Consider the following 10,363-nt stretch of genomic DNA (forward strand, 5'->3'; position numbering starts at 1 on the left):
AAATGTTTTGAGAATGATGAGGACAATGAATGTACAAATGTGCTTTACACAATTGATGTATGTATGGATTGTGATAAGAGTTGCATGAGCCCCTAATAAAATGACTAAAATAAGTAAATAAATAAATAAATAGAAGTAGGAAGAACATTCCACAAAGATTTTTTTAAAAGGAAAAAAAAGGGAAACTTACATAACAGGGCTTCAAACGTTTGTGTGAAAATTCAATTATTTTATAATTCCATTTTTCCACGAACTTTTAAAAACACAGTTGTTTTTGGTGGGTTGTTTTTGTTTTGTTTTTGCTTTGGATGTGATTATACATCTTTGGTATTAAATAACACATCATCCATTTAAAACAGAAAAAAAGAGGAGATACACTAGGAAGAGTGCACATTTAAGTAAACCCATGTCACCATAAGTCAATAATAACTTGCTGAGAGAGGATTTGGATATTTATTTTATTATCTCAATACGTCAGCATCGCAGATTCAACTCTGGACTGCTAATCACAAGGGCAGGGATTCAAATCCACCAGGGATTCCACTGGAGAAAGATGAAGCTCTCTGGTCCCTTAAAGGTTTACAGCTTCGGAAAACCTAGGGAGCACTGCTGTTCTGCCCTCCAGGGTCGCTCCAAGTCGGAACAGAAGGGACAGCACTCGGTTTGGGTTTTACACTTGCTTCACAACACTCTTACCCAGTCACTTTAGAGAACTGTCACACCTCCGAATACCAAAGATAAGTGCGTAACACTGGAATACTACCAATGGAATCTTTGAGGACTTGGTGCCGAGGTTGTCAATTGGCAGCAGCTGTGCAGGGAAGATTACACACAGGTCTTTGTGGTTGTTGCCTGTCAGTTTGTTTTCCCCCTTGGATTGAGTGCTTCTGGACTGTCATGCCTTGTGATCAAAAGGTTGTTGTTAGTGTCGGTGCTTGCCTTTGAGTAAGCTCTGACTCTTGGTGACCTTATGTATAAGGGGGAAAAAAAAACCAGTGCCATTCCTGTGACATCAAATGAATGACTTGCAATCTCACTCTTTTTGTTTTCCACCCTGGAGCTTGACTTAAAATAGCAGGACCACATAGGACCTGGCAGTGTTTTGTTCTGTCATACATGGGCTCTGTCCGAGTCCTCTTGATGGCATCTCATAACAAAAATACCCAGAAACATCATGTCGACAGAGTCCATGTATGAAGACAACGATGGAGTGTAGCCTTTGTAATATGTTTCCATTTAGCAACTGTGAAGGATTTAATTATGTCCCCACCAAATATATGTATTGAAAATCTTAAACCTCATGCCTGTCATTATACTCCTATTTGGAAAGAGCTTGTCTTTGTTATGTTATTCAGGAAGGTTTATTATTGTCGTTAGGTGTGCTCAAGTCTGTTCCCATTCATAGAGACCCCATGTACAACAGAAACTATCAGCCCCGCCTGTGCAATTCCCACAATTGTTCAGTTGAGCTCAATTGTTCTTATGCTTGAACTCATTGATGCCGTCACTGTGTCAATCCATCCTATCAAAGGGCTTCCTTTTGTCCACTGCCCTGCTACCTAATCCAGGGCCTGGTCTCTCCTGACATGTCCAAAGAATGTGAGGTGGGGTTTCATTATCCTCACCTCTAAAGAGCATTCTGACCGTACTTCTTCCAAGACAGATCTGTTTGTGCTTTTGGCAGTCCATGGTACTTTCAATATTCTCCGCCAGCAACATAATTCAAATGTACCCCTTCTTCTTTGATCTGTCTCATTCAGTGTCCAACTTTCACATGAATATGAGGCTATGGAAAATACCATGGCTTGGGTCAAAGTAACATCCGTGCTTTTCAATGTTTTAAAGAGGTCTTGTGCAGCAGATTTACCCAATGCAATGTGTCATTTGATCTCTTGACTGCTGCTTCCTGAGCATTCATTGTGGATCCAAGCAAGACAAAAATCCTTGACAATTTCAATCTTTTCCCTGTTTACCATGATGTTACCCACTGATCCAGCTGTGAAGATTTTGATTTTGATTTTTTACATTGAGTTGTAATCCTCACTGAAGGCTACAATCCTTGATCTTCATCATCCTGGGTTTCAAGTCCTCCTCACTTTCAGCAAACAAGGTTATAGCATCTGCATATTGCAGGTTGTTAATAAACCTTCCAATCTTGATGCCACACCCTTTTTCATATAAGCAAGTTTCTCTAATGATTTGCTCAGCATACAGATAGAACAAGTATGGCGAGAGGATAGAACTCTGACACACACCTTTCCTGGTTTTAAACCATGGAGTATGCCCTTGTTCTGTTTGCACAACTGCCTCTTCATCCAGGTACAAGATCTGCATGAGCACAATGTGGTATTCTGTGATTCCCATTCTTCTCATGGTTATCCATAGTTTGTTATGGTCCACCCAGTTGAATGCCTTAGAATAGTCAATAAAACACAATACCTTTCTGGTATTCTCTATGGTTAGCCAAGATCTTTTTATGTCAGCAATGAGATCCCTTGTTCCACTTTCTCTTCTGAATCTGGCCTGAAATTCTGGCAACTCCTTGTCAATGCTGCAACCATTGTTGGATGTCCTTCAGCAAAAGTTGACTAGCATGTGGCATCAATGGTATTGTTCTATAATATGAGTGTTCTGTTGGGTTACCTTTCCTTGAAATAGGAACAAATATGGATCTCTTCCAGTCAGCTGACCAAGCAGCTGTCTTTTACATTTCCCTCGAAGAATTACTGTAGAGTAAATCTTGAGCCAATCTCCTTTGAGATCCGAAAGAGATTAAGCAAATCAGCAGAAAACAGATGGGGAAGATAGATGCCAATGCACAGAGATCTCCAAGGAATCAAGGAGCAGATGCTGATGAGACCTTCCTCCAGAGCCAACATCGAGAAAAAACCTCTCCACAGAACTGGCTCCTTGAATTTGGACTTCTAGCCTCCTAAACTGTGAGAAAATAAATTTTCGTTTAGTAAAGCTATCCACTTGTGGAACTTCTGCTATAGCAGCACTAGATAAACAAGGTGCAGCAGTTTGCTTCCATAAAGATTGATAGCCTTGGAAACAGTGTGTCAATTCTTCTCTATTCGATAGGGTCAAGATGAGTCAGAATCCACTTCATTAGCAACGGGTTATCTTTAAAGAAGTGGACTGCACATCTTTCTCCTGCAGAGCAATTGGTGGGTTTGAACTACCCACGTTGGGGTTAGCAGCTGAGCGCTCAGCCACTGTACCAGTAGGGCTCTTTCCCACAGTATCCACCCAGAGACAAAGTAGCACTTATCACCAGCACTGAAATTATACCCTTGAACTCCCATCTTAGATAACTTTATCTAAATATCAGCTCAAAAATGCAAGTCAAGCACATTGACCTTTTACTTAACACATGATGGCACTGCAAGAAAATGACAACACCACCTGCCTGGCTTTCGCTGATGAACATTGGTCTCTTTGTTTGTTTGTTTCTTCTGTTTCCCTACTCAGCTGAGCAAGCCTTCAGTCAGCTATGACCATGTTGTTGCATACCCTCGAGTTGGTGACAAGTCATTGTGACCCTGTGCACCAGAGTCCTGCGCCATCCTGGCGACCGTTCACATGCCTGAGCCCATTGTGGCAGCCATTGTCGATCCCCTTGAGGCTGTTTCTTTTCTGCCGCCCCTCCACGTTAGCAAGCATGATGTCCTTCTCCGGGAGCTAGCCTCCCCTGACAATACGTCCAAAATATGTAAGATGAAATTTGGCCATCCTTGCCTCTAAAGAACACTCTGGCCATACTTCTTCCAAAACAGAATAGTATGTGCTCTTGGAAGGCCTTGGTACTCTGAATGTTCTGCACCAGCACCACAATTCAAGAGCATCAATTCTTCTTAGATATTTCTTATTCAGTGTCCAAATTCCAGATGCCCATGAGGCATGTTTAAATACTATGGCTTATGTCAAGCAGACCTTTGTCCTCAAAGTCATATCCTTGCTTTTCCACACTCGAAAGAGGTCTCGTGCAACAGATTGACCTAATGTAACTCATCTTTTGTTCTCCTGACTGCTACTTCCATGAGTATGGATTATGGGCCCAAGCAAGACAAAATCCTGGACAATGTCGATCTTTTCTCTAGATATCATAATGTTACTTATTGATCCAGTTGTGAGGATTTGGGTTTTCTTGACATTGATTTGTAATCCACACTGAGGGCTGCAATCCTTTGTCTTCATGAGCAAGTGCTGCAAGTCTTCCTCTCTTTCAGCGTGCAAGATTGTGTCATCCCCCCAATAAAATGATTAAAAAACAAATCAATAAAATAAAAGTACATTTCTGACGGGGGGGAAAAGATTGTGTCATCTGCATATTGCAGGTTAATAAGCCTTTCTCCAATCCTGATGCCACATTCTTTTTCATATAAGCCAACTTCTCTGGTGATTTGCTCAGCTTACAGACTGAATAAGTATGGTGAAAGGATATAATCCTGATGCACATCTTTCCTGATTTTGAACCATTCAGTATTTCCTAGTTCTGTTTGCACAACTACCTGCATCAACACAATGTTCTGCATAAGCACAATGAAGTGTTGTGGAATTCCCATTCTTCTCATAGTCTGTTATGATCCACACATGTTTCTTTCTGGTGCTCTCTGCTTTGGGCCAGGATCCATCTGGCCCATGGGCTACCATCAGCAATGGTAGCCCTTGTGCCACATTCTCTTCTGAATCCAGCCTGGACCTCTGGAAGCTCCCTGTCAATGTACTGCTGCCACCGTTGTTGATGATCTTCAGTCCTGGGCAAACTGCAATGGTTGGTCCCCTTGCAAATCCTACCCAGAGATTGTCAAAATATAGAATCTACTTAAGAGCTTTTGAGAAATAGATGATCAGGAAGGAGAGCATTAAACTGTGCTTCTTGGGGATTACCATGATATTCTCAGCAGGTCAAGCATCTACGACACCTCCCATCTTTCTCCTCAAGCTCCAGTGCCACTTCTTTTCTTTCTCTTTTTTAATATTTGACTGGAAATCGTGGGCATTGATTTTTTTCCTCCTGTACAAATAAATTCTGTGCACAAAATCATTGCAATTACTAAATGTCACTTAACCTAGTGTTGACCTTAGGTGTAATTGTAGAGAAAGAGACCTACATCTATAATATTTTGTATAATCCAAATACGTTAGAATCAGAGTGTCTAAAGTCCAGCTGTAGTGGTATAATGGTTAGGCACTTGGTACTAACTTAAAGGTCAATGGTTCAAACGCACTAAGCTGTTCCTTGGGGAAAAGATGTGACAGTCTGTTTCTATAAAAATTTAAAGATTTGAAAACCTCTATGGAACAGTTCTACCCTGTCCTGTAAAGTCACTATGGGTTAGAATTTACTCAAAAGGCAGTAGGTATGATAGGTAAAGTCAAACACCAGCCAAATCAGTCATTTGTGAACACTAGCTCTGCTGCCATATTGGCTACACACTGAGCTGTTAGACACAAGGTCATCAGTCTGAACTCTCTCCTTGGGAGAAAGATAATGTTGTCTACCCCCATAAAGATTTACAGTCCAGGAAACCCACCGGGTCAGTTCTACAAGCACCTATTGGCTCATTGTGAGTTGGAAGGGACTCAGTGGCAGTGAGTTATTAGAAATAACATTCAGCTCTCTTAATCTAACCCTTACCTATGAGATAAGTGATTTAGATGGAATGATCTTGGAGGCCACTCCCAGCTGTAATGTTTTGTGTATCAATGGCGGTTTTCAGTGTGCCTCTACCAATCCTTTTAAATGCTTCCGTTAGACTTCATCATCTGTTACTAGGGAGTTTAAGAATGCCCCGTGGGGGCCCAGACCTTCTACTTAGATGACTCATTAATTCCAAACTATGCTCCATGATCTTAATTTTGAATATAAACTTATCTGATCTGTGTCTTCGTGCCTACTACACTTCATTGGGTGATTGTGTGGCAATCAGACAGTTAAAGGTCCAGACCAGACATTCCGACAACTAGGAGCTGAAAATCGAGAGTGGCATCACCGTATCAAGAGTACACAATTAGGTCAAAGTATTGCTGGGTTAGCATGGGAATCCAAAGATCAGCCCATCTGAGGATAAACAGGGCCAACACCAAAAGATATAAGGAATCTGAGAACCAGGATATATTTCTGTAAGGGATAACAGGGCAAAAATGCTGATATAAAGACTAGCTGGTTGCCTGGGGACTGTGTTGTTTAAATTAACGTTCTGCTTTAGCTCTCTAGTTTCTAATATCTGCAACTTCTCTAATTGATCTCTCTGGGTTATAATAGCCATTGCAATGACCACTCAGAACTCACAGGCAAAATTAATGATTAAAGGGTTTAATTAATGATTAAGGAAGTTAACAAGTTGTAATGCCAGTGACAAATGCTCAGGGTAGTTGTTTACCAGGACATGTTACAGAGTTTCAGGTCTGATAATAAATGCCCAAAGTGGCACACCACTCTTCTGTGAGCCGCACCCAAAGGCATCCAGAGCAAGTTCCATGGCTCAGCAAACCTAGCTCCCTGAATTAAGTGCCTAGAAGCACCCCACTCCATAAACTAGTCTCCTGCACAAAAGCACTCCTCTTTATTTGCTCGGTGGGTTGGGAAGTCCGTCACTCTGTTTCATGTTCTGGCTTCTGGTTCTGCTGCTGCTCCTCTGGTGGCATAGCTGTCCTCTGGATCTGAGAGGTTCACTCTGCAGAGATCTGCAGCCCAGAGGATGCCCTCTACTCCGGTTCTTGCTGGTAATGAGAGATCCCTCCTCCTGTTTCTCACGGGGCTCCTTTTATACACAGCCGGATGGCAATCCTGTTCACAAGAAGAAGTGAATCCTATCAGTATCTTCCCCGACCTTCTTACCAAGACCCATGCAGAAAAAGGTCATTGGGTGGAAATTAAGAACTTTGCCTAGAAGGATGACATTAAATATTTCACTACCCCCTGAAGGTAATGGCTGAGCCAGAAGTAATTCTCTTAAGTCCTAGAATTTAGGTGGTAAATACTATGCCAAGAGAGACTAACGTGCAGATGGGAAATCTAGCTCCTAGTATTGGTAAGTGTTGAGCATTCAGTTCCATTCCTGGAAATTGATATAATGGTAGAAGTTTCAATATTTTGGATCTGGAATATCAAGGTCAGAATAGGACTGGTAATAGTTGTTTCTTTATATCTTTTCTCCCTTGATTAATATATATATGCACATGTATCAACTATTTCTATTTTGGTTTGTTATTGCCCTTATGAGGTTGTCCATTTCTATGTTTAATAAACCTAATTCACTTGCAAACTGTTTTTTTTAAGTTGAATCATAGAAAAATACAGTATTTCCCTCATTTCGTGTTTTAAAGTGGCAATTTTTCTATTTAGCTGTTGAAAAGTTCCATGATAAAAATTATTATATATGTAAGCTTGTTATCAATTTTCATCATAGAACAACACATGAGAATACAAGTAAATGTATCAGCACTTCAAAGCCCCCAGCCAGCTCTGTGGGAGAAAGACAGGGTTTCCTACTTCCATAGAGTTACATTCTCTAAAAGGGAGCTGATGTCAAGGAGTCCAAGAAGGAAAAGAATGTTCTGAAACTGCTTATGGTAGTAATTGTACAGTACAGCTTGGTAGTAATTGTACAGTATAGCTTGCTATGATTGAACTATGGAATGATATGATATCTGTATTAGCTCCCAATAAAATGGTTTTGAAACACACACACACACACACTTGAACTATGGAATGATATGATATCTGTATTAGCTCCCAATAAAATGGTTTTGAAACACACACACACACACACACACACAAAGAGTTACACGCTCGGAAGTTCACAGGTGTGCTTCCACCCTGTCCTGCCTATAGGTTCCATGGCAGGAATTTTGATTGGATTGGGGTTTACAAGTGGATAGCATAATTTTGGACACAGAGGTAGAATCAGTGCAGACCATTCCGTGTGATAGCCAACGATTCACGTGATTTCTTTCAGCTCAGCCGCTGCAGTCCCCTCGATATAACAGCACCCATCCACCTCCTCCCTGTGTTTCTGTCTCCCTTTCTCCTTTCTTCTGAGTGCTGTCTTTGGGTAAGTGCTGCTGCCTTGACCCCAACTGGCTCATCGTTCTAAGATTATTGTTATCTCTAATTGGCTGAAAATTTGGTCACAGGGTGAGTTCAGTTCCAGACCAGGGTCACAGTCTTGGGGGTTCCATCAGTCTCTGTCCCACCAGCAAGCCTGGTCTCTTTATAATTTTGAGTTTTGTTCCACATTTTTCTTCCACTCTATCCAGGGCCTGCTAATACAATCCCTTCCAGAGCAGTTGGTAGTGACAGCTAGGCACCATTTCATTCCTCTGATCTCAAAGACAAAGAGACTGGTGTTTGTGTGGTCAATTAGACTAATATTTTCCCCACGATCTTCGCTTTTCCTCTGGGCAACCAGGTACCTTCCTGGATGGCAGCTCATAAGTTTTTAAGATCCCAGTTACTACTCCCCAAAGTAGGATGCAGAACATTATCTTTGTGGATTATGTAAAGCCAATTGGCTTTAGTGTCCGCTGAGACTATAGTCCTGAGGCTCCAGGTTCAAGGACTCATTCATCCTCTCAAGGTGTTTGGGTAGTCTAAGGAGTTTTTACAACTATCCCCTATATGCTCCATTACCTTCAGGAATATAAAACCAAAATCCCAAACTCACTGCCAGTGAGTCAATGCTGACTCAATGACACCCCCCCCCCCTTTGGGTTTCTGAGACTGTAACTGTTTACAGGAGTAGAAAGCCCAGTTTTTCTCCCGAGGAGCTGCTGATGGTTCCGAACTGCCCACCATGTGGACTGCAGCCCAACGTGTAATCACTACACCACCAGGACTCTTTCTCATGGATATAGTTCTAGTAAAGTTAAAAACACATGAACAAATATATATATAATGTATGGCTATAGCCACTCTGCCTCCCGCACCCATGCAGCCTGCATATTTATATCCATGCATCTACTCACAGATGACTACTATTACAGGTTTCTGCATATAACAATATGGACCTCGGTTGCCTTTAACTCTTGCATTCTTCTCCCCAGGGTCTTCCTTTGCTTCCATCCATTTGTTTTGTGTCAGCCCCCTCTTACTGTATGTCACCCTCTTCGTGAAAGTTTTTGAAGTCTACTTCATTTCCTCTCCGTTTGGAAGTTCTGTAACTACCCAATTCCTTCTTTTTTACTTTTTAATGATCTTCATTACAACTGGATATCTTTGGTCCCCCCTTTTCAGTCTTCTACGTTCATTTTATTTTGTACAAGGGGGTACCACCCCCCACCAAAAAATGTAAAAAAAGTTCTGTTGGATAGCCATCAACTTCCTGAATAGATGAAAATGTCAACTCTCAGTGCATTTGGAGTTTGCTCCACCAGGTCAGACTGTTCATCAAGCTTTCTATTTAGAGGTTCTGAAGAGATTGTGTAACAATGTGACCAACAAATGGACTGATTTGTGGAAGACAGGGGATTGGTTTCGCCACCACGACAATGTACCTACTCACACGGCCATCCCAGTGTGCCAGTTTTTGGCACAAAACCAGCATGTTTCTCTTGCCCCACACACCTTACTCACCGAACTTGCTCTGTGTGACTTCTTTTTGTTTCCTCAAAGGAAGAGGAACATGAAAGGACAGTGATGTGATGATGTAGAAAAGGTGAATAAGGAAAAAACAAGGGAAGTGCTGTCAGCCGCCCAAACAGATGAGTTTGAAAAATGTTTCTAAGAATGAAATCACAGATTTGACAAAAGTATTAAGTGTAATGGAGAGTACTTTGAAGGTGATAGGGTTGTTTTATTTTATTTTTAATGTAAATACATAGCTTTGAAAAAAAATGCCAGGGTTTTTTTTTGCAGGGAGGGGGTACCCCTTCACATACTTCTATATTTGGGTTGATTTCTGGGTTATGTTGTAAAGTATGTTAATCTCAACTTCTTGTCTATTGTTGTCTGTTCTATGTCAAATAACTCCCACTAGTATTTCTTGTAAGGCTGGTCTGGTTTTCTAAAGTTTCTTTAATTTCTGTTTATCTGGTAATATCATCATTTCACCTTCACATTATGAAGACAGTTTTTCTTGGCATATAATTCTTGGTTGCCATTTTTTTTAATTTCAGCGTTTTATACACATCATACCATTACTTTATTGCCTACATGGTTCTGACTGAGAAATCAAAGCCTAGTCGTATTGGTTCTCCATTGTAGGTAACTTTTTTGGTTTTTCCCAAACTGCTTCTCTCTTTATCTTTGGTTTTGGAAATTTTTCTTATGATGTAATGCTAATTTTTCTTTGAATTCTAGCCTGTCTGGGATTTATTCAGCTTCTTGAATGCATATCTTCCCCTCTTTCGTGAT

The sequence above is a fragment of the Echinops telfairi genome, unplaced genomic scaffold, assembly GCF_000313985.2.
Source record: "Echinops telfairi isolate 266 unplaced genomic scaffold, ASM31398v2 ScPeMD7_7466;HRSCAF=8504, whole genome shotgun sequence".
Taxonomy (NCBI): domain Eukaryota; kingdom Metazoa; phylum Chordata; class Mammalia; order Afrosoricida; family Tenrecidae; genus Echinops; species Echinops telfairi.